This window comes from Cololabis saira, unplaced genomic scaffold (assembly GCF_033807715.1).
Source record: "Cololabis saira isolate AMF1-May2022 unplaced genomic scaffold, fColSai1.1 scf168, whole genome shotgun sequence".
Classification (NCBI taxonomy): Eukaryota; Metazoa; Chordata; class Actinopteri; order Beloniformes; family Belonidae; genus Cololabis; species Cololabis saira.
In genome coordinates this window covers 37,656-58,966 of record NW_026906332.1, presented here as the reverse complement: position 1 = coordinate 58,966, position 21,311 = coordinate 37,656, and the positions used below count along the sequence as shown (strand labels likewise).

Sequence of the window (21,311 nt, the reverse complement as noted above, 5' to 3'; positions counted from 1 at the left end):
GGTACGGTGGGGCCCTGGCCCGGCTCGGAAGGTCGCCCCCCGCTACTGGATGGCCGGCGGGGGAACATGTGCGTCTTTCCAGGGCCGGCTCTGCTGGTCCTGCCTCCTGGCTTCGGCCTCCGCTCCCCCTCCTTCCCCCCCCTACACGATTCATACGCACATTTTTGCAGGATATGAAAAGAGAGGCTCCAATAGAATGACAAAACAGAGAGCATCCACGTTCACTAAGATCAGGAGTACTTTTGACAAAGTACTCTGCTATTATTAAGCAAGCATGTGAGAAATAGTGCCAGAACCAGTAATGAGAGAAATGTGATCTTTCAGACCTTCAAGACATTTGAGTTTAGAGGCTCTGCTGGGATTTGAACCCAGGATCTCCTGTTAACTAGACAGGCACTTTGACCAACTAAGCCACAGGGCCTCCATAAAGACCCCATTGATATAAGCAGTTCGTTATAGGTTTGAAGCAGCTCCATGCCAAAACTGCGAACATGGGCCGACTGCTTGGAAAGAAATGTGAAACTAACTTCATGTAGGCTGATGTTACCTATTAATGCATGCTGGGGATAACACATAAAAATTCCTCTCATTAGTTTTGAAAGACGTTTTAGTCTTTGGTTAACAAATGCAAGTCTTCTTGCATGTTCAAACATTAACCGTTGTTGGCAGGGTTTGAACCTGCGCAGGGAATCCCCAATGGATTTCAAGTCCATCGCCTTAACCACTCGGCCACAACAACTTGTCACATGCTTGAACATTTGGCTGAAATAAATGTGTGTTTGTTTGAATGTAGTACAATGCTTTACCTGAAGACCAACATTGGAATGATGTGTGAATGGTGAAAACCTACATCTTGCTTCCCTTTCATGCCAAGAGGTAAGCCGGTAAGGCCTAGTCCGTAAAACCTTTCCCCTATCTTCAATTGGGATCCTTTTTTGTTTTATTGCCCCAACCAATATGCCCTTTTTAAATAATAAAATATTGTTTGTATTATTGAACTCTGTCCCCTATCTCCATCCCTGAGTGAACGAACCTTCGTCTCCTTTTGTAGAGGTGATGATTGACCTTTAGTATGGGTCCTAGGGCCCAAATCAAAGGTGGTGTTGTCGGTAAACAGAAAAAGATCTTCAGATCCCAAACTTAAATAATAGTGAACGTGCCGCCACATAAAGATATATGTTACCTGTCTACTTGCACATATATGTGTGAGACTATATGTCTAATTTAATGTCTGTCAAGTCATCAATTAGGACTCATTTCCAAAAAAAGTTTGAAGCCATGTACAATTTCGTAAAGTCTGATTGTCGAAAACATATTCTTCCCCAACAAAAAGCATTACACTTATGAAGACCTCATGTTTCTTGCATTGGCTGGGAAACAAACCCAGGTCAACTGCTTGGCAAGCAGCCATGTTGACTGCTATACCAACGCTGCAGGAAAGTACCTGAAACAGCTGAATGAGACGTCACAGTTTTCCAGCCACATGAGAAGGTGAGCAGTCATGTCAGGGAAAGTAACTCTTTGATGATGGTTTCTTCAATATCACAAGCTACTTACCGCCATTTGTGCCTTAGCTTATACATCAACTTCTTGTTGTATAAGCTGCATGTTTGCAGGTATATCCAGTTAGACATGTGTTGTCATCCATTGCATTACAACATTCTAATATGGCCCTTTTCCACTAGTATCTACTCAGCTCGGTTCTACCCACCACGCCCCCGTCTTGCGCTTTTCCACTAGGGGCCAAGGCGGGTGGGTTTCTGTAACCATTCTGCCGAGGTTCTAACCGGGCTGAGCCGGCATTATATCTGACGTCATCACCCTCCACGCCACTAAATGGTCGGGGGGCGGGGCCGTCAGACGTTTGAATCAGGAAGCGGGAGTCAGCGCGAGAGCGACTGGCGGCTCGCGGTGATTTCATTATACAGCGCAAACGTCTGTTTGGTGATCCAACTCTGAGTTGCAGATGTTCATAAACCTGGAGGCTGACGAGAGAATTAAAAAAGGGATGTAGATGGGCGATAAGGAAGGCAAGTTTTTCTGCTTAGTTCTGCTGCTGCTTTTAGCAGGGTCATGAAACCGAATAGTTTATAGTCCTTGTGATCACAAATTGCAAAAAAAAAAAAAAAAAAAAATGGGCAAAAAATCTCTGCTCACAAGCATTGGTGGTTCAGTGGTAGAATTCTCGCCTGCCACGCGGGAGGCCCGGGTTCGATTCCCGGCCAATGCAAACACAAGTTTTTCTGCTTAGTTCTGCTGCTGCTTTTATATATGATACTGAGAGTGAACACCGTCACTTACAATATTAGTGTGAATTCAGGTTTTGCACTTGAAACTGGCACAATTTCATGACAAAGTCTGCAAATTGGACGTGAATTTTGCCGGGTGATGAAACCGAATAGTTTATAGTCTTTGTGATCACAAATTGCAAAAAAAAAAAAAAAAATGGGCAAAAAATCTCTGCTCACAAGCATTGGTGGTTCAGTGGTAGAATTCTCGCCTGCCACGCGGGAGACCCGGGTTCGATTCCCGGCCAATGCAAACACACGTTTTTCTGCTTAGTTCTGCTGCTGCTTTTATATATGATACTGAGAGTGAACACCGTCACTTACAATATTAGTGTGAATTCAGGTTTTGCACTTGAAACTGGCACAATTTCATGACAAAGTCTGCTAATTGGACTTGAATTTTGCCGGGTGATGAAACCGAATAGTTTTAGTCTTTGTGATTACAAATTGCAAAAAAAAAAAAAAAAAAAGGGCAAAAAATCTCTGCTCACAAGCATTGGTGGTTCAGTGGTAGAATTCTCGCCTGCCACGCGGGGGGCCCGGGTTCGATTCCCGGCCAATGCAAACACAAGTTTTTCTGCTTAGTTCTGCTGCTGCTTTTATATATGATACTGAGAGTGAACACCGTCACTTACAACATTAGTGTGAATTCAGGTTTTGCACTTGAAACTGGCACAATTTCATGACAAAGTCTGCAAATTGGACGTGAATTTTGCCGGGTGATGAAACCGAATAGTTTATAGTCTTTGTGATCACAAATTGCAAAAAAAAAAAAAAAAATGGGCAAAAAATCTCTGCTCACAAGCATTGGTGGTTCAGTGGTAGAATTCTCGCCTGCCACGCGGGAGGCCCGGGTTCGAGGCCCGGGTTCGATTCCCGGCCAATGCAAACACAAGTTTTTCTGCTTAGTTCTGCTGCTGCTTTTATATATGATACTGAGAGTGAACACCGTCACTTACAATATTAGTGTGAATTCAGGTTTTGCACTTGAAACTGGCACAATTTCATGACAAAGTCTGCAAATTGGACGTGAATTTTGCCGGGTGATGAAACCGAATAGTTTATAGTCTTTGTGATTACAAATTGCAAAAAAAAAAAAAAAAATGGGAAAAAAATCTCTGCTCACAAGCATTGGTGGTTCAGTGGTAGAATTCTCGCCTGCCACGCGGGAGGACCGGGTTCGATTCCCGGCCAATGCAAACACAAGTTTTTCTGCTTAGTTCTGCGGCTGCTTTTATATATGATACTGAGAGTGAACACCGTCACTTACAATATTAGTGTGAATTCAGGTTTTGCACTTGAAACTGGCACAATTTCATGACAAACTCTGCTAATTGGACGTGAATTTTGCCGGGTGATGAAACCGAATAGTTTATAGTCTTTGTGATTACAAATTGCAAAAAAAAAAAAAAAAAAAGGGCAAAAAATCTCTGCTCACAAGCATTGGTGGTTCAGTGGTAGAATTCTCGCCTGCCACGCGGGAGGCCCGGGTTTGATTCCCGGCCAATGCAAACACAAGTTTTTCTGCTTAGTTCTGCTGCTGCTTTTATATATGATACTGAGAGTGAACACCGTCACTTACAATATTAGTGTGAATTCAGGTTTTGCACTTGAAACTGGCACAATTTCATGACAAAGTCTGCAAATTGGACGTGAATTTTGCCGGTTGATGAAACCGAATAGTTTATAGTCTTTGTGATTACCAATTGTAAAAAAAAAAAAAAAAAAATGGGCAAAAAATCTCTGCTCACAAGCATTGGTGGTTCAGTGGTAGAATTCTCGCCTGCCACGCGGGAGGCCCGGGTTCGATTCCCGGCCAATGCAAACACAAGTTTTTCTGCTTAGTTCTGCTGCTGCTTTTATATATGATACTGAGAGTGAACACCGTCACTTACAATATTAGTGTGAATTCAGGTTTTGCACTTGAAACTGGCACAATTTCATGACAAAGTCTGCAAATTGGACGTGAATTTTGCCGGGTGATGAAACCGAATAGTTTATAGTCTTTGTGATTACAAATTGTAAAAAAAAAAAAAAAAAATGGGCAAAAAATCTCTGCTCACAAGCATTGGTGGTTCAGTGGTAGAATTCTCGCCTGCCACGCGGGAGGCCCGGGTTCGATTCCCGGCCAATGCAAACACAAGTTTTTCTGCTTAGTTCTGCTGCTGCTTTTATATATGATACTGAGAGTGAACACCGTCACTTACAATATTAGTGTGAATTCAGGTTTTGCACTTGAAACTGGCACAATTTCATGACAAAGTCTGCAAATTGGACGTGAATTTTGCCGGGTGATGAAACCGAATAGTTTATAGTCTTTGTGATTACAAATTGCAAAAAAAAAAAAAAAAAAATGGGCAAAAAATCTCTGCTCACAAGCATTGGTGGTTCAGTGGTAGAAGTCTCGCCTGCCACGTGGGAGGCCCGGGTTAGATTCCCGGCCAATGCAAACACAAGTTTTTCTGCTTAGTTCTGCTGCTGCTTTTATATATGATACTGAGAGTGAACACCGTCACTTACAATATTAGTGTGAATTCAGGTTTTGCACTTGAAACTGGCACAATTTCATGACAAAGTCTGCAAATTGGACGTGAATTTTGCCGGGTGATGAAACCGAATAGTTTATAGTCTTTGTGATTACAAATTGTAAAAAAAAAAAAAAAAAATGGGCAAAAAATCTCTGCTCACAAGCATTGGTGGTTCAGTGGTAGAATTCTCGCCTGCCACGCGGGAGGCCCGGGTTTGATTCCCGGCCAATGCAAACACAAGTTTTTCTGCTTAGTTCTGCTGCTGCTTTTATATATGATACTGAGAGTGAACACCGTCACTTACAATATTAGTGTGAATTCAGGTTTTGCACTTGAAACTGGCACAATTTCATGACAAAGTCTGCAAATTGGACGTGAATTTTGCCGGGTGATGAAACCGAATAGTTTATAGTCTTTAGATTACAAATTGTAAAAAAAAAAAAAAAAAATGGGCAAAAAATCTCTGCTCACAAGCATTGGTGGTTCAGTGGTAGAATTCTCGCCTGCCACGCGGGAGGCCCGGGTTCGATTCCCGGCCAATGCAAACACAAGTTTTTCTGCTTAGTTCTGCTGCTGCTTTTATATATGATACTGAGAGTGAACACCGTCACTTACAATATTAGTGTGAATTCAGGTTTTGCACTTGAAACTGGCACAATTTCATGACAAAGTCTGCAAATTGGACGTGAATTTTGCCGGGTGATGAAACCGAATAGTTTATAGTCTTTGTGATTACAAATTGTAAAAAAAAAAAAAAAAAATGGGCAAAAAATCTCTGCTCACAAGCATTGGTGGTTCAGTGGTAGAAGTCTCGCCTGCCACGTGGGAGGCCCGGGTTCGATTCCCGGCCAATGCAAACACAAGTTTTTCTGCTTAGTTCTGCTGCTGATTTTATATATGATACTGAGAGTGAACACCGTCACTTACAATATTAGTGTGAATTCAGGTTTTGCACTTGAAACTGGCACAATTTCATGACAAAGTCTGCAAATTGGACGTGAATTTTGCCGGGTGATGAAACCGAATAGTTTATAGTCTTTGTGATCACAAATTGCAAAAAAAAAAAAAAAAAAGGGCAAAAAATCTCTGCTCACAAGCATTGGTGGTTCAGTGGTAGAATTCTCGCCTGCCACGCGGGAGACCCGGGTTCGATTCCCGGCCAATGCAAACACAAGTTTTTCTGCTTAGTTCTGCTGCTGCTTTTATATATGATACTGAGAGTGAACACCGTCACTTACAATATTAGTGTGAATTCAGGTTTTGCACTTGAAACTGGCACAATTTCATGACAAAGTCTGCAAATTGGACGTGAATTTTGCCGGGTGATGAAACCGAATAGTTTATAGTCTTTGTGATTACAAATTGTAAAAAAAAAAAAAAAAAATGGGCAAAAAATCTCTGCTCACAAGCATTGGTGGTTCAGTGGTAGAATTCTCGCCTGCCACGCGGGAGGCCCGGGTTCGATTCCCGGCCAATGCAAACACAAGTTTTTCTGCTTAGTTCTGCTGCTGCTTTTATATATGATACTGAGAGTGAACACCGTCACTTACAATATTAGTGTGAATTCAGGTTTTGCACTTGAAACTGGCACAATTTCATGACAAAGTCTGCAAATTGGACGTGAATTTTGCCGGGTGATGAAACCGAATAGTTTATAGTCTTTGTGATTACAAATTGCAAAAAAAAAAAAAAAAATGGGAAAAAAATCTCTGCTCACAAGCATTGGTGGTTCAGTGGTAGAATTCTCGCCTGCCACGCGGGAGGCCCGGGTCGATTCCCGGCCAATGCAAACACAAGTTTTTCTGCTTAGTTCTGCTGCTGCTTTTATATATGATACTGAGAGTGAACACCGTCACTTACATTATTAGTGTGAATTCAGGTTTTGCACTTGAAACTGGCACAATTTCATGACAAACTCTGCTAATTGGACGTGAATTTTGCCGGGTGATGAAACCGAATAGTTTATAGTCTTTGTGATTACAAATTGCAAAAAAAAAAAAAAAAAAAGGGCAAAAAATCTCTGCTCACAAGCATTGGTGGTTCAGTGGTAGAATTCTCGCCTGCCACGCGGGAGGCCCGGGTTCGATTCCCGCCCAATGCAAACACAAGTTTTTCTGCTTAGTTCTGCTGCTGCTTTTATATATGATACTGAGAGTGAACACCGTCACTTACAATATTAGTGTGAATTCAGGTTTTGCACTTGAAACTGGCACAATTTCATGACAAAGTCTGCAAATTGGACGTGAATTTTGCCGGTTGATGAAACCGAATAGTTTATAGTCTTTGTGATTACAAATTGTAAAAAAAAAAAAAAAAAATGGGCAAAAAATCTCTGCTCACAAGCATTGGTGGTTCAGTGGTAGAATTCTCGCCTGCCACGCGGGAGGCCCGGGTTCGATTCCCGGCCAATGCAAACACAAGTTTTTCTGCTTAGTTCTGCTGCTGCTTTTATATATGATACTGAGAGTGAACACCGTCACTTACAATATTAGTGTGAATTCAGGTTTTGCACTTGAAACTGGCACAATTTCATGACAAAGTCTGCAAATTGGACGTGAATTTTGCCGGGTGATGAAACCGAATAGTTTATAGTCTTTGTGATTACAAATTGCAAAAAAAAAAAAAAAAATGGGAAAAAAATCTCTGCTCACAAGCATTGGTGGTTCAGTGGTAGAATTCTCGCCTGCCATGCGGGAGGACCGGGTTCGATTCCCGGCCAATGCAAACACAAGTTTTTCTGCTTAGTTCTGCGGCTGCTTTTATATATGATACTGAGAGTGAACACCGTCACTTACAATATTAGTGTGAATTCAGGTTTTGCACTTGAAACTGGCACAATTTCATGACAAACTCTGCTAATTGGACGTGAATTTTGCCGGGTGATGAAACCGAATAGTTTATAGTCTTTGTGATTACAAATTGCAAAAAAAAAAAAAAAAAAAGGGCAAAAAATCTCTGCTCACAAGCATTGGTGGTTCAGTGGTAGAATTCTCGCCTGCCACGCGGGAGGCCCGGGTTCGATTCCCGGCCAATGCAAACACAAGTTTTTCTGCTTAGTTCTGCTGCTGCTTTTATATATGATACTGAGAGTGAACACCGTCACTTACAATATTAGTGTGAATTCAGGTTTTGCACTTGAAACTGGCACAATTTCATGACAAAGTCTGCAAATTGGACGTGAATTTTGCCGGTTGATGAAACCGAATAGTTTATAGTCTTTGTGATTACCAATTGTAAAAAAAAAAAAAAAAAAATGGGCAAAAAATCTCTGCTCACAAGCATTGGTGGTTCAGTGGTAGAATTCTCGCCTGCCACGCGGGAGGCCCGGGTTCGATTCCCGGCCAATGCAAACACAAGTTTTTCTGCTTAGTTCTGCTGCTGCTTTTATATATGATACTGAGAGTGAACACCGTCACTTACAATATTAGTGTGAATTCAGGTTTTGCACTTGAAACTGGCACAATTTCATGACAAACTCTGCTAATTGGACGTGAATTTTGCCGGGTGATGAAACCGAATAGTTTATAGTCTTTGTGATTACAAATTGCAAAAAAAAAAAAAAAAAAAGGGCAAAAAATCTCTGCTCACAAGCATTGGTGGTTCAGTGGTAGAATTCTCGCCTGCCACGCGGGAGGCCCGGGTTCGATTCCCGGCCAATGCAAACACAAGTTTTTCTGCTTAGTTCTGCTGCTGCTTTTATATATGATACTGAGAGTGAACACCGTCACTTACAATATTAGTGTGAATTCAGGTTTTGCACTTGAAACTGGCACAATTTCATGACAAAGTCTGCAAATTGGACGTGAATTTTGCCGGTTGATGAAACCGAATAGTTTATAGTCTTTGTGATTACCAATTGTAAAAAAAAAAAAAAAAAAATGGGCAAAAAATCTCTGCTCACAAGCATTGGTGGTTCAGTGGTAGAATTCTCGCCTGCCACGCGGGAGGCCCGGGTTCGATTCCCGGCCAATGCAAACACAAGTTTTTCTGCTTAGTTCTGCTGCTGCTTTTATATATGATACTGAGAGTGAACACCGTCACTTACAATATTAGTGTGAATTCAGGTTTTGCACTTGAAACTGGCACAATTTCATGACAAAGTCTGCAAATTGGACGTGAATTTTGCCGGGTGATGAAACCGAATAGTTTATAGTCTTTGTGATTACAAATTGTAAAAAAAAAAAAAAAAAATGGGCAAAAAATCTCTGCTCACAAGCATTGGTGGTTCAGTGGTAGAATTCTCGCCTGCCACGCGGGAGGCCCGGGTTCGATTCCCGGCCAATGCAAACACAAGTTTTTCTGCTTAGTTCTGCTGCTGCTTTTATATATGATACTGAGAGTGAACACCGTCACTTACAATATTAGTGTGAATTCAGGTTTTGCACTTGAAACTGGCACAATTTCATGACAAAGTCTGCAAATTGGACGTGAATTTTGCCGGGTGATGAAACCGAATAGTTTATAGTCTTTGTGATTACAAATTGCAAAAAAAAAAAAAAAAAAATGGGCAAAAAATCTCTGCTCACAAGCATTGGTGGTTCAGTGGTAGAAGTCTCGCCTGCCACGTGGGAGGCCCGGGTTAGATTCCCGGCCAATGCAAACACAAGTTTTTCTGCTTAGTTCTGCTGCTGCTTTTATATATGATACTGAGAGTGAACACCGTCACTTACAATATTAGTGTGAATTCAGGTTTTGCACTTGAAACTGGCACAATTTCATGACAAAGTCTGCAAATTGGACGTGAATTTTGCCGGGTGATGAAACCGAATAGTTTATAGTCTTTGTGATTACAAATTGTAAAAAAAAAAAAAAAAAATGGGCAAAAAATCTCTGCTCACAAGCATTGGTGGTTCAGTGGTAGAATTCTCGCCTGCCACGCGGGAGGCCCGGGTTTGATTCCCGGCCAATGCAAACACAAGTTTTTCTGCTTAGTTCTGCTGCTGCTTTTATATATGATACTGAGAGTGAACACCGTCACTTACAATATTAGTGTGAATTCAGGTTTTGCACTTGAAACTGGCACAATTTCATGACAAAGTCTGCAAATTGGACGTGAATTTTGCCGGGTGATGAAACCGAATAGTTTATAGTCTTTAGATTACAAATTGTAAAAAAAAAAAAAAAAAATGGGCAAAAAATCTCTGCTCACAAGCATTGGTGGTTCAGTGGTAGAATTCTCGCCTGCCACGCGGGAGGCCCGGGTTCGATTCCCGGCCAATGCAAACACAAGTTTTTCTGCTTAGTTCTGCTGCTGCTTTTATATATGATACTGAGAGTGAACACCGTCACTTACAATATTAGTGTGAATTCAGGTTTTGCACTTGAAACTGGCACAATTTCATGACAAAGTCTGCAAATTGGACGTGAATTTTGCCGGGTGATGAAACCGAATAGTTTATAGTCTTTGTGATTACAAATTGTAAAAAAAAAAAAAAAAAATGGGCAAAAAATCTCTGCTCACAAGCATTGGTGGTTCAGTGGTAGAATTCGCGCCTGCCACGCGGGAGGCCCGGGTTCGATTCCCGGCCAATGCAAACACAAGTTTTTCTGCTTAGTTCTGCTGCTGCTTTTATATATGATACTGAGAGTGAACACCGTCACTTACAATATTAGTGTGAATTCAGGTTTTGCACTTGAAACTGGCACAATTTCATGACAAAGTCTGCTAATTGGACGTGAATTTTGCCGGGTGATGAAACCGAATAGTTATAGTATTGTGATTACAAATTGCAAAAAAAAAAAAAAAAATGGGCAAAAAATCTCTGCTCACAAGCATTGGTGGTTCAGTGGTAGAACTCTCGCCTGCCACGCGGGAGGCTGGGGTTCGATTCCCGGCCAATGCAAACACAAGTTTTTCTGCTTAGTTCTGCTGCTGCTTTTATATATGATACTGAGAGTGAACACCGTTACTTACAATATTAGTGTGAATTCAGGTTTTGCACTTGAAACTGGCACAATTTCATGACAAAGTCTGCTAATTGGACGTGAATTTTGCCGGGTGATGAAACCGAATAGTTTATAGTCTTTGTGATTACAAATTGTAAAAAAAAAAAAAATAAAATGGGCAAAAAATCTCTGCTCACAAGCATTGGTGGTTCAGTGGTAGAATTCTCGCCTGCCACGCGGGAGGCCTGGGTTCGATTCCCGGCCAATGCAAACACAAGTTTTTCTGCTTAATTCTGCTGCTGCTTTTATATATGATACTGAGAGTGAACACCGTCACTTACAATATTAGTGTGAATTCAGGTTTTGCACTTGAAACTGGCACAATTTCATGACAAAGTCTGCAAATTGGACGTGAATTTTGCCGGGTGATGAAACCGAATAGTTTATAGTCTTTGTGATTACAAATTGTAAAAAAAAAAAAAAAAAATGGGCAAAAAATCTCTGCTCACAAGCATTGGTGGTTCAGTGGTAGAATTCTCGCCTGCCACGCGGGAGGCCCGGGTTCGATTCCCGGCCAATGCAAACACAAGTTTTTCTGCTTAGTTCTGCTGCTGCTTTTATATATGATACTGAGAGTGAACACCGTCACTTACAATATTAGTGTGAATTCAGGTTTTGCACTTGAAACTGGCACAATTTCATGACAAAGTCTGCAAATTGGACGTGAATTTTGCCGGGTGATGAAACCGAATAGTTTATAGTCTTTGTGAGCACAAATTGCAAAAAAAAAAAAAAAAATGGGCAAAAAATCTCTGCTCACAAGCATTGGTGGTTCAGTGGTAGAATTCTCGCCTGCCACGCGGGAGGCCCAGGTTCGATTCCCGGCCAATGCAAACACAAGTTTTTCTGCTTAGTTCTGCTGCTGCTTTTATATATGATACTGAGAGTGAACACCGTCACTTACAATATTAGTGTGAATTCAGGTTTTGCACTTGAAACTGGCACAATTTCATGACAAAGTCTGCAAATTGGACGTGAATTTTGCCGGTTGATGAAACCGAATAGTTTATAGTCTTTGTGATTACAAATTGTAAAAAAAAAAAAAAAAATGGGCAAAAAATCTCTGCTCACAAGCATTGGTGGTTCAGTGGTAGAATTCTCGCCTGCCACGCGGGAGGCCCGGGTTCGATTCCCGGCCAATGCAAACACAAGTTTTTCTGCTTAGTTCTGCTGCTGCTTTTATATATGATACTGAGAGTGAACACCGTCACTTACAATATTAGTGTGAATTCATGTTTTGCACTTGAAACTGGCACAATTTCATGACAAAGTCTGCAAATTGGACGTGAATTTTGCCGGGTGATGAAACCGAATAGTTTATAGTCTTTGTGATTACAAATTGTAAAAAAAAAAAAAAAAAAAAGGGCAAAAAATCTCTGCTCACAAGCATTGGTGGTTCAGTGGTAGAATTCTCGCCTGCCACGCGGGAGGCCCGGGTTCGATTCCCGGCCAATGCAAACACAAGTTTTTCTGCTTAGTTCTGCTGCTGATTTTATATATGATACTGAGAGTGAACACCGTCACTTACAATATTAGTGTGAATTCAGGTTTTGCACTTGAAACTGGCACAATTTCATGACAAAGTCTGCAAATTGGACGTGAATTTTGCCGGGTGATGAAACCGAATAGTTTATAGTCTTTGTGATTACAAATTGTAAAAAAAAAAAATAAAAAAATGGGCAAAAAATCTCTGCTCACAAGCATTGGTGGTTCAGTGGTAGAATTCTCGCCTGCCACGCGGGAGGCCCGGGTTCAATTCCCGGCCAATGCAAACACAAGTTTTTCTGCTTAGTTCTGCTGCTGCTTTTATATATGATACTGAGAGTGAACACCGTCACTTACAATATTAGTGTGAATTCAGGTTTTGCACTTGAAAATGGCACAATTTCATGACAAAGTCTGCAAATTGGACGTGAATTTTGCCGGTTGATGAAACCGAATAGTTTATAGTCTTTGTGATTACAAATTCTAAAAAAAAAAAAAAAAAATGGGCAAAAAATCTCTGCTCACAAGCATTGGTGGTTCAGTGGTAGAATTCTCGCCTGCCACGTGGGAGGCCCGGGTTCGATTCCCGGCCAATGCAAACACAAGTTTTTCTGCTTAGTTCTGCTGCTGCTTTTATATATGATACTGAGAGTGAACACCGTCACTTACAATATTAGTGTGAATTCAGGTTTTGCACTTGAAACTGGCACAATTTCATGACAAAGTCTGCAAATTGGACGTGAATTTTGCCGGTTGATGAAACCGAATAGTTTATAGTCTTTGTGATTACAAATTGTAAAAAAAAAAAAAAAAAAAAGGGCAAAAAATCTCTGCTCACAAGCATTGGTGGTTCAGTGGTAGAATTCTCGCCTGCCACGCGGGAGGCCCGGGTTCGATTCCCGGCCAATGCAAACACAAGTTTTTCTGCTTAGTTCTGCTGCTGATTTTATATATGATACTGAGAGTGAACACCGTCACTTACAATATTAGTGTGAATTCAGGTTTTGCACTTGAAACTGGCACAATTTCATGACAAAGTCTGCAAATTGGACGTGAATTTTGCCGGGTGATGAAACCGAATAGTTTATAGTCTTTGTGAACACAAATTGTAAAAAAAAAAAAAAAAAAATGGGCAAAAAATCTCTGCTCACAAGCATTGGTGGTTCAGTGGTAGAATTCTCGCCTGCCACGCGGGAGGCCCGGGTTCGATTCCCGGCCAATGCAAACACAAGTTTTTCTGCTTAGTTCTGCTGCTGCTTTTATATATGATACTGAGAGTGAACACCGTCACTTACAATATTAGTGTGAATTCAGGTTTTGCACTTGAAACTGGCACAATTTCATGACAAAGTCTGCAAATTGGACGTGAATTTTGCCGGGTGATGAAACCGAATAGTTTATAGTCTTTGTGATTACAAATTGCAAAAAAAAAAAAAAAAAAAGGGCAAAAAATCTCTGCTCACAAGCATTGGTGGTTCAGTGGTAGAATTCTCGCCTGCCACGCGGGAGGCCCGGGTTCGATTCCCGGCCAATGCAAACACAAGTTTTTCTGCTTAGTTCTGCTGCTGCTTTTATATATGATACTGAGAGTAAACACCGTCACTTACAATATTAGTGTGAATTCAGGTTTTGCACTTGAAACTGGCACAATTTCATGACAAAGTCTGCAAATTGGACGTGAATTTTGCCGGTTGATGAAACCGAATAGTTTATAGTCTTTGTGATTACCAATTGTAAAAAAAAAAAAAAAAAAAGGGCAAAAAATCTCTGCTCACAAGCATTGGTGGTTCAGTGGTAGAATTCTCGCCTGCCACGCGGGAGGCCCGGGTTCGATTCCCGGCCAATGCAAACACAAGTTTTTCTGCTTAGTTCTGCTGCTGCTTTTATATATGATACTGAGAGTGAACACCGTCACTTACAATATTAGTGTGAATTCAGGTTTTGCACTTGAAACTGGCACAATTTCATGACAAAGTCTGCAAATTGGACGTGAATTTTGCCGGGTGATGAAACCGAATAGTTTATAGTCTTTGTGATCACAAATTGCAAAAAAAAAAAAAAAAAAAAGGGCAAAAAATCTCTGCTCACAAGCATTGGTGGTTCAGTGGTAGAATTCTCGCCTGCCACGCGGGAGGCCCGGGTTCGATTCCCGGCCAATGCAAACACAAGTTTTTCTGCTTAGTTCTGCTGCTGCTTTTATATATGATACTGAGAGTGAACACCGTCACTTACAATATTAGTGTGAATTCAGGTTTTGCACTTGAAACTGGCACAATTTCATGACAAAGTCTGCAAATTGGACGTGAATTTTGCCGGGTGATGAAACCGAATAGTTTATAGTCTTTGTGATTACAAATTGCAAAAAAAAATAAAAAATGGGCAAAAAATCTCTGCTCACAAGCATTGGTGGTTCAGTGGTAGAATTCTCGCCTGCCAGCGGGAGGCCCGGGTTCGATTCCCGGCCAATGCAAACACAAGTTTTTCTGCTTAGTTCTGCTGCTGCTTTTATATATGATACTGAGAGTGAACACCGTCACTTACAATATTAGTGTGAATTCAGGTTTTGCACTTGAAACTGGCACAATTTCATGACAAAGTCTGCAAATTGGACGTGAATTTTGCCGGTTGATGAAACCGAATAGTTTATAGTCTTTGTGATTACAAATTGTAAAAAAAAAAAAAAAAAATGGGCAAAAAATCTCTGCTCACAAGCATTGGTGGTTCAGTGGTAGAATTCTCGCCTGCCACGCGGGAGGCCCGGGTTCGATTCCCGGCCAATGCAAACACAAGTTTTTCTGCTTAGTTCTGCTGCTGCTTTTATATATGATACTGAGAGTGAACACCGTCACTTACAATATTAGTGTGAATTCAGGTTTTGCACTTGAAACTGGCACAATTTCATGACAAAGTCTGCAAATTGGACGTGAATTTTGCCGGTTGATGAAACCGAATAGTTTATAGTCTTTGTGATTACAAATTGTAAAAAAAAAAAAAAAAAATGGGCAAAAAATCTCTGCTCACAAGCATTGGTGGTTCAGTGGTAGAATTCTCGCCTGCCACGCGGGAGGCCCGGGTTCGATTCCCGGCCAATGCAAACACAAGTTTTTCTGCTTAGTTCTGCTGCTGCTTTTATATATGATACTGAGAGTGAACACCGTCACTTACAATATTAGTGTGAATTCAGGTTTTGCACTTGAAACTGGCACAATTTCATGACAAAGTCTGCAAATTGGACGTGAATTTTGCCGGGTGATGAAACCGAATAGTTTATAGTCTTTGTGATCACAAATTGCAAAAAAAAAAAAAAAAAAAAGGGCAAAAAATCTCTGCTCACAAGCATTGGTGGTTCAGTGGTAGAATTCTCGCCTGCCACGCGGGAGGCCCGGGTTCGATTCCCGGCCAATGCAAACACAAGTTTTTCTGCTTAGTTCTGCTGCTGCTTTTATATATGATACTGAGAGTGAACACCGTCACTTACAATATTAGTGTGAATTCAGGTTTTGCACTTGAAACTGGCACAATTTCATGACAAAGTCTGCAAATTGGACGTGAATTTTGCCGGGTGATGAAACCGAATAGTTTATAGTCTTTGTGATTACAAATTGCAAAAAAAAATAAAAAATGGGCAAAAAATCTCTGCTCACAAGCATTGGTGGTTCAGTGGTAGAATTCTCGCCTGCCAGCGGGAGGCCCGGGTTCGATTCCCGGCCAATGCAAACACAAGTTTTTCTGCTTAGTTCTGCTGCTGCTTTTATATATGATACTGAGAGTGAACACCGTCACTTACAATATTAGTGTGAATTCAGGTTTTGCACTTGAAACTGGCACAATTTCATGACAAAGTCTGCAAATTGGACGTGAATTTTGCCGGTTGATGAAACCGAATAGTTTATAGTCTTTGTGATTACAAATTGTAAAAAAAAAAAAAAAAAATGGGCAAAAAATCTCTGCTCACAAGCATTGGTGGTTCAGTGGTAGAATTCTCGCCTGCCACGCGGGAGGCCCGGGTTCGATTCCCGGCCAATGCAAACACAAGTTTTTCTGCTTAGTTCTGCTGCTGCTTTTATATATGATACTGAGAGTGAACACCGTCACTTACAATATTAGTGTGAATTCAGGTTTTGCACTTGAAACTGGCACAATTTCATGACAAAGTCTGCAAATTGGACGTGAATTTTGCCGGGTGATGAAACCGAATAGTTTATAGTCTTTGTGAGCACAAATTGCAAAAAAAAAAAAAAAAAATGGGAAAAAAATCTCTGCTCACAAGCATTGGTGGTTCAGTGGTAGAATTCTCGCCTGCCACGCGGGAGGCCGGGGTTCGATTCCCGGCCAATGCAAACACAAGTTTTTCTGCTTAGTTCTGCGGCTGCTTTTATATATGATACTGAGAGTGAACACCGTCACTTACAATATTAGTGTGAATTCAGGTTTTGCACTTGAAACTGGCACAATTTCATGACAAAGTCTGCAAATTGGACGTGAATTTTGCCGGTTGATGAAACCGAATAGTTTATAGTCTTTGTGATTACCAATTGTAAAAAAAAAAAAAAAAAAAGGGCAAAAAATCTCTGCTCACAAGCATTGGTGGTTCAGTGGTAGAATTCTCGCCTGCCACGCGGGAGGCCCGGGTTCGATTCCCGGCCAATGCAAACACAAGTTTTTCTGCTTAGTTCTGCTGCTGCTTTTATATATGATACTGAGAGTGAACACCGTCACTTACAATATTAGTGTGAATTCAGGTTTTGCACTTGAAACTGGCACAATTTCATGACAAAGTCTGCAAATTGGACGTGAATTTTGCCGGGTGATGAAACCGAATAGTTTATAGTCTTTGTGATCACAAATTGCAAAAAAAAAAAAAAAAAAAGGGCAAAAAATCTCTGCTCACAAGCATTGGTGGTTCAGTGGTAGAATTCTCGCCTGCCACGCGGGAGGCCCGGGTTCGATTCCCGGCCAATGCAAACACAAGTTTTTCTGCTTAGTTCTGCTGCTGCTTTTATATATGATACTGAGAGTGAACACCGTCACTTACAATATTAGTGTGAATTCAGGTTTTGCACTTGAAACTGGCACAATTTCATGACAAAGTCTGCAAATTGGACGTGAATTTTGCCGGGTGATGAAACCGAATAGTTTATAGTCTTTGTGATTACAAATTGCAAAAAAAAATAAAAAATGGGCAAAAAATCTCTGCTCACAAGCATTGGTGGTTCAGTGGTAGAATTCTCGCCTGCCAGCGGGAGGCCCGGGTTCGATTCCCGGCCAATGCAAACACAAGTTTTTCTGCTTAGTTCTGCTGCTGCTTTTATATATGATACTGAGAGTGAACACCGTCACTTACAATATTAGTGTGAATTCAGGTTTTGCACTTGAAACTGGCACAATTTCATGACAAAGTCTGCAAATTGGACGTGAATTTTGCCGGTTGATGAAACCGAATAGTTTATAGTCTTTGTGATTACAAATTGTAAAAAAAAAAAAAAAAAATGGGCAAAAAATCTCTGCTCACAAGCATTGGTGGTTCAGTGGTAGAATTCTCGCCTGCCACGCGGGAGGCCCGGGTTCGATTCCCGGCCAATGCAAACACAAGTTTTTCTGCTTAGTTCTGCTGCTGCTTTTATATATGATACTGAGAGTGAACACCGTCACTTACAATATTAGTGTGAATTCAGGTTTTGCACTTGAAACTGGCACAATTTCATGACAAAGTCTGCAAATTGGACGTGAATTTTGCCGGTTGATGAAACCGAATAGTTTATAGTCTTTGTGATTACAAATTGTAAAAAAAAAAAAAAAAAATGGGCAAAAAATCTCTGCTCACAAGCATTGGTGGTTCAGTGGTAGAATTCTCGCCTGCCACGCGGGAGGCCCGGGTTCGATTCCCGGCCAATGCAAACACAAGTTTTTCTGCTTAGTTCTGCTGCTGCTTTTATATATGATACTGAGAGTGAACACCGTCACTTACAATATTAGTGTGAATTCAGGTTTTGCACTTGAAACTGGCACAATTTCATGACAAAGTCTGCAAATTGGACGTGAATTTTGCCGGGTGATGAAACCGAATAGTTTATAGTCTTTGTGATCACAAATTGCAAAAAAAAAAAAAAAAAAAGGGCAAAAAATCTCTGCTCACAAGCATTGGTGGTTCAGTGGTAGAATTCTCGCCTGCCACGCGGGAGGCCCGGGTTCGATTCCCGGCCAATGCAAACACAAGTTTTTCTGCTTAGTTCTGCTGCTGCTTTTATATATGATACTGAGAGTGAACACCGTCACTTACAATATTAGTGTGAATTCAGGTTTTGCACTTGAAACTGGCACAATTTCATGACAAAGTCTGCAAATTGGACGTGAATTTTGCCGGGTGATGAAACCGAATAGTTTATAGTCTTTGTGATTACAAATTGCAAAAAAAAATAAAAAATGGGCAAAAAATCTCTGCTCACAAGCATTGGTGGTTCAGTGGTAGAATTCTCGCCTGCCAGCGGGAGGCCCGGGTTCGATTCCCGGCCAATGCAAACACAAGTTTTTCTGCTTAGTTCTGCTGCTGCTTTTATATATGATACTGAGAGTGAACACCGTCACTTACAATATTAGTGTGAATTCAGGTTTTGCACTTGAAACTGGCACAATTTCATGACAAAGTCTGCAAATTGGACGTGAATTTTGCCGGTTGATGAAACCGAATAGTTTATAGTCTTTGTGATTACAAATTGTAAAAAAAAAAAAAAAAAATGGGCAAAAAATCTCTGCTCACAAGCATTGGTGGTTCAGTGGTAGAATTCTCGCCTGCCACGCGGGAGGCCCGGGTTCGATTCCCGGCCAATGCAAACACAAGTTTTTCTGCTTAGTTCTGCTGCTGCTTTTATATATGATACTGAGAGTGAACACCGTCACTTACAATATTAGTGTGAATTCAGGTTTTGCACTTGAAACTGGCACAATTTCATGACAAAGTCTGCAAATTGGACGTGAATTTTGCCGGGTGATGAAACCGAATAGTTTATAGTCTTTGTGAGCACAAATTGCAAAAAAAAAAAAAAAAAATGGGAAAAAAATCTCTGCTCACAAGCATTGGTGGTTCAGTGGTAGAATTCTCGCCTGCCACGCGGGAGGCCGGGGTTCGATTCCCGGCCAATGCAAACACAAGTTTTTCTGCTTAGTTCTGCGGCTGCTTTTATATATGATACTGAGAGTGAACACCGTCACTTACAATATTAGTGTGAATTCAGGTTTTGCACTTGAAACTGGCACAATTTCATGACAAAGTCTGCAAATTGGACGTGAATTTTGCCGGTGATGAAACCGAATAGTTTATAGTCTTTGTGATCACAAATTGCAAAAAAAAAAAAAAAAAAGGGCAAAAAATCTCTGCTCACAAGCATTGGTGGTTCAGTGGTAGAATTCTCGCCTGCCACGCGGGAGGCCCGGGTTCAATTCCCGGCCAATGCAAACACAAGTTTTTCTGCTTAGTTCTGCTGCTGCTTTTATATATGATACTGAGAGTGAACACCGTCACTTACAATATTAGTGTGAATTCAGGTTTTGCACTTGAAACTGGCACAATTTCATGACAAAGTCTGCAAATTGGACGTGAATTTTGCCGGTTGATGAAACCGAATAGTTTATAGTCTTTGTGATTACAAATTGTAAAAAAAAAAAAAAAAAATGGGCAAAAAATCTCTGCTCACAAGCATTGGTGGTTCAGTGGTAGAATTCTCGCCTGCCACGCGGGAGGCCCGGGTTCGATTCCCGGCCAATGCAAACACAAGTTTTTCTGCTTAGTTCTGCTGCTGCTTTTATATATGATACTGAGAGTGAACACCGTCACTTACAATATTAGTGTGAATTCAGGTTTTGCACTTGAAACTGGCACAATTTCATGACAAAGTCTGCAAATTGGACGTGAATTTTGCCGGTTGATGAAACCGAATAGTTTATAGTCTTTGTGATTACAAATTGTAAAAAAAAAAAAAAAAAAAAGGGCAAAAAATCTCTGCTCACAAGCATTGGTGGTTCAGTGGTAGAATTCTCGCCTGCCACGCGGGAGGCCCGGGTTCGATTCCCGGCCAATGCAAACACAAGTTTTTCTGCTTAGTTCTGCTGCTGATTTTATATATGATACTGAGAGTGAACACCGTCACTTACAATATTAGTGTGAATTCAGGTTTTGCACTTGAAACTGGCACAATTTCATGACAAAGTCTGCAAATTGGACGTGAATTTTGCCGGGTGATGAAACCGAATAGTTTATAGTCTTTGTGATTACAAATTGTAAAAAAAAAAAAAAAAAAATGGGCAAAAAATCTCTGCTCACAAGCATTGGTGGTTCAGTGGTAGAATTCTCGCCTGCCACGCGGGAGGCCCGGGTTCGATTCCCGGCCAATGCAAACACAAGTTTTTCTGCTTAGTTCTGCTGCTGCTTTTATATATGATACTGAGAGTGAACACCGTCACTTACAATATTAGTGTGAATTCAGGTTTTGCACTTGAAACTGGCACAATTTCATGACAAAGTCTGCAAATTGGACGTGAATTTTGCCGGGTGATGAAACCGAATAGTTTATAGTCTTTGTGATTACAAATTGCAAAAAAAAATAAAAAATGGGCAAAAAATCTCTGCTCACAAGCATTGGTGGTTCAGTGGTAGAATTCTCGCCTGCCAGCGGGAGGCCCGGGTTCGATTCCCGGCCAATGCAAACACAAGTTTTTCTGCTTAGTTCTGCTGCTGCTTTTATATATGATACTGAGAGTGAACACCGTCACTTACAATATTAGTGTGAATTCAGGTTTTGCACTTGAAACTGGCACAATTTCATGACAAAGTCTGCAAATTGGACGTGAATTTTGCCGGTTGATGAAACCGAATAGTTTATAGTCTTTGTGATTACAAATTGTAAAAAAAAAAAAAAAAAATGGGCAAAAAATCTCTGCTCACAAGCATTGGTGGTTCAGTGGTAGAATTCTCGCCTGCCACGCGGGAGGCCCGGGTTCGATTCCCGGCCAATGCAAACACAAGTTTTTCTGCTTAGTTCTGCTGCTGCTTTTATATATGATACTGAGA

The 21,311-nt window shown here is 40.9% G+C and overlaps 36 non-coding genes across 36 annotated transcripts; 34 read left to right on the top strand and 2 right to left on the bottom strand.

Moving 5' to 3' along the window:
- Positions 1-347: 347 nt before the first annotated feature.
- Positions 348-421, bottom strand: trnat-agu (transfer RNA threonine (anticodon AGU)). Its single transcript has one exon. It is a non-coding gene; the product is annotated as a tRNA-Thr (tRNA).
- A 236-nt stretch (positions 422-657) lies between these two features.
- On the bottom strand, positions 658-739 carry trnas-uga (transfer RNA serine (anticodon UGA)). Its single transcript has one exon. It is a non-coding gene; the product is annotated as a tRNA-Ser (tRNA).
- A 1,420-nt stretch (positions 740-2,159) lies between these two features.
- On the top strand, positions 2,160-2,230 carry trnag-gcc (transfer RNA glycine (anticodon GCC)). The gene has a single exon. It is a non-coding gene; the product is annotated as a tRNA-Gly (tRNA).
- Positions 2,231-4,041: 1,811 nt separating this feature from the next.
- trnag-gcc (transfer RNA glycine (anticodon GCC)) lies at positions 4,042-4,112 on the top strand. Its single transcript has one exon. It is a non-coding gene; the product is annotated as a tRNA-Gly (tRNA).
- Positions 4,113-4,353: 241 nt separating this feature from the next.
- On the top strand, positions 4,354-4,424 carry trnag-gcc (transfer RNA glycine (anticodon GCC)). Its single transcript has one exon. It is a non-coding gene; the product is annotated as a tRNA-Gly (tRNA).
- Positions 4,425-5,289: 865 nt separating this feature from the next.
- trnag-gcc (transfer RNA glycine (anticodon GCC)) lies at positions 5,290-5,360 on the top strand. Its single transcript has one exon. It is a non-coding gene; the product is annotated as a tRNA-Gly (tRNA).
- An 864-nt stretch (positions 5,361-6,224) lies between these two features.
- On the top strand, positions 6,225-6,295 carry trnag-gcc (transfer RNA glycine (anticodon GCC)). Its single transcript has one exon. It is a non-coding gene; the product is annotated as a tRNA-Gly (tRNA).
- Positions 6,296-7,158: 863 nt separating this feature from the next.
- On the top strand, positions 7,159-7,229 carry trnag-gcc (transfer RNA glycine (anticodon GCC)). Its single transcript has one exon. It is a non-coding gene; the product is annotated as a tRNA-Gly (tRNA).
- Positions 7,230-7,781: 552 nt separating this feature from the next.
- Positions 7,782-7,852, top strand: trnag-gcc (transfer RNA glycine (anticodon GCC)). The gene has a single exon. It is a non-coding gene; the product is annotated as a tRNA-Gly (tRNA).
- A 242-nt stretch (positions 7,853-8,094) lies between these two features.
- On the top strand, positions 8,095-8,165 carry trnag-gcc (transfer RNA glycine (anticodon GCC)). Its single transcript has one exon. It is a non-coding gene; the product is annotated as a tRNA-Gly (tRNA).
- A 241-nt stretch (positions 8,166-8,406) lies between these two features.
- Positions 8,407-8,477, top strand: trnag-gcc (transfer RNA glycine (anticodon GCC)). Its single transcript has one exon. It is a non-coding gene; the product is annotated as a tRNA-Gly (tRNA).
- Positions 8,478-8,719: 242 nt separating this feature from the next.
- trnag-gcc (transfer RNA glycine (anticodon GCC)) lies at positions 8,720-8,790 on the top strand. The gene has a single exon. It is a non-coding gene; the product is annotated as a tRNA-Gly (tRNA).
- Positions 8,791-9,031: 241 nt separating this feature from the next.
- On the top strand, positions 9,032-9,102 carry trnag-gcc (transfer RNA glycine (anticodon GCC)). Its single transcript has one exon. It is a non-coding gene; the product is annotated as a tRNA-Gly (tRNA).
- Positions 9,103-9,967: 865 nt separating this feature from the next.
- Positions 9,968-10,038, top strand: trnag-gcc (transfer RNA glycine (anticodon GCC)). The gene has a single exon. It is a non-coding gene; the product is annotated as a tRNA-Gly (tRNA).
- Positions 10,039-11,213: 1,175 nt separating this feature from the next.
- Positions 11,214-11,284, top strand: trnag-gcc (transfer RNA glycine (anticodon GCC)). Its single transcript has one exon. It is a non-coding gene; the product is annotated as a tRNA-Gly (tRNA).
- A 551-nt stretch (positions 11,285-11,835) lies between these two features.
- On the top strand, positions 11,836-11,906 carry trnag-gcc (transfer RNA glycine (anticodon GCC)). The gene has a single exon. It is a non-coding gene; the product is annotated as a tRNA-Gly (tRNA).
- A 242-nt stretch (positions 11,907-12,148) lies between these two features.
- Positions 12,149-12,219, top strand: trnag-gcc (transfer RNA glycine (anticodon GCC)). Its single transcript has one exon. It is a non-coding gene; the product is annotated as a tRNA-Gly (tRNA).
- Positions 12,220-13,087: 868 nt separating this feature from the next.
- Positions 13,088-13,158, top strand: trnag-gcc (transfer RNA glycine (anticodon GCC)). Its single transcript has one exon. It is a non-coding gene; the product is annotated as a tRNA-Gly (tRNA).
- A 242-nt stretch (positions 13,159-13,400) lies between these two features.
- On the top strand, positions 13,401-13,471 carry trnag-gcc (transfer RNA glycine (anticodon GCC)). Its single transcript has one exon. It is a non-coding gene; the product is annotated as a tRNA-Gly (tRNA).
- A 241-nt stretch (positions 13,472-13,712) lies between these two features.
- trnag-gcc (transfer RNA glycine (anticodon GCC)) lies at positions 13,713-13,783 on the top strand. The gene has a single exon. It is a non-coding gene; the product is annotated as a tRNA-Gly (tRNA).
- A 241-nt stretch (positions 13,784-14,024) lies between these two features.
- On the top strand, positions 14,025-14,095 carry trnag-gcc (transfer RNA glycine (anticodon GCC)). The gene has a single exon. It is a non-coding gene; the product is annotated as a tRNA-Gly (tRNA).
- A 242-nt stretch (positions 14,096-14,337) lies between these two features.
- trnag-gcc (transfer RNA glycine (anticodon GCC)) lies at positions 14,338-14,408 on the top strand. Its single transcript has one exon. It is a non-coding gene; the product is annotated as a tRNA-Gly (tRNA).
- A 550-nt stretch (positions 14,409-14,958) lies between these two features.
- trnag-gcc (transfer RNA glycine (anticodon GCC)) lies at positions 14,959-15,029 on the top strand. Its single transcript has one exon. It is a non-coding gene; the product is annotated as a tRNA-Gly (tRNA).
- A 241-nt stretch (positions 15,030-15,270) lies between these two features.
- trnag-gcc (transfer RNA glycine (anticodon GCC)) lies at positions 15,271-15,341 on the top strand. Its single transcript has one exon. It is a non-coding gene; the product is annotated as a tRNA-Gly (tRNA).
- Positions 15,342-15,583: 242 nt separating this feature from the next.
- On the top strand, positions 15,584-15,654 carry trnag-gcc (transfer RNA glycine (anticodon GCC)). The gene has a single exon. It is a non-coding gene; the product is annotated as a tRNA-Gly (tRNA).
- Positions 15,655-16,204: 550 nt separating this feature from the next.
- On the top strand, positions 16,205-16,275 carry trnag-gcc (transfer RNA glycine (anticodon GCC)). Its single transcript has one exon. It is a non-coding gene; the product is annotated as a tRNA-Gly (tRNA).
- A 553-nt stretch (positions 16,276-16,828) lies between these two features.
- On the top strand, positions 16,829-16,899 carry trnag-gcc (transfer RNA glycine (anticodon GCC)). Its single transcript has one exon. It is a non-coding gene; the product is annotated as a tRNA-Gly (tRNA).
- Positions 16,900-17,140: 241 nt separating this feature from the next.
- On the top strand, positions 17,141-17,211 carry trnag-gcc (transfer RNA glycine (anticodon GCC)). The gene has a single exon. It is a non-coding gene; the product is annotated as a tRNA-Gly (tRNA).
- Positions 17,212-17,761: 550 nt separating this feature from the next.
- Positions 17,762-17,832, top strand: trnag-gcc (transfer RNA glycine (anticodon GCC)). Its single transcript has one exon. It is a non-coding gene; the product is annotated as a tRNA-Gly (tRNA).
- Positions 17,833-18,073: 241 nt separating this feature from the next.
- trnag-gcc (transfer RNA glycine (anticodon GCC)) lies at positions 18,074-18,144 on the top strand. The gene has a single exon. It is a non-coding gene; the product is annotated as a tRNA-Gly (tRNA).
- A 241-nt stretch (positions 18,145-18,385) lies between these two features.
- Positions 18,386-18,456, top strand: trnag-gcc (transfer RNA glycine (anticodon GCC)). The gene has a single exon. It is a non-coding gene; the product is annotated as a tRNA-Gly (tRNA).
- Positions 18,457-19,006: 550 nt separating this feature from the next.
- On the top strand, positions 19,007-19,077 carry trnag-gcc (transfer RNA glycine (anticodon GCC)). Its single transcript has one exon. It is a non-coding gene; the product is annotated as a tRNA-Gly (tRNA).
- An 863-nt stretch (positions 19,078-19,940) lies between these two features.
- On the top strand, positions 19,941-20,011 carry trnag-gcc (transfer RNA glycine (anticodon GCC)). Its single transcript has one exon. It is a non-coding gene; the product is annotated as a tRNA-Gly (tRNA).
- Positions 20,012-20,253: 242 nt separating this feature from the next.
- On the top strand, positions 20,254-20,324 carry trnag-gcc (transfer RNA glycine (anticodon GCC)). The gene has a single exon. It is a non-coding gene; the product is annotated as a tRNA-Gly (tRNA).
- A 242-nt stretch (positions 20,325-20,566) lies between these two features.
- On the top strand, positions 20,567-20,637 carry trnag-gcc (transfer RNA glycine (anticodon GCC)). The gene has a single exon. It is a non-coding gene; the product is annotated as a tRNA-Gly (tRNA).
- Positions 20,638-21,187: 550 nt separating this feature from the next.
- On the top strand, positions 21,188-21,258 carry trnag-gcc (transfer RNA glycine (anticodon GCC)). The gene has a single exon. It is a non-coding gene; the product is annotated as a tRNA-Gly (tRNA).
- Positions 21,259-21,311: the final 53 nt, after the last annotated feature.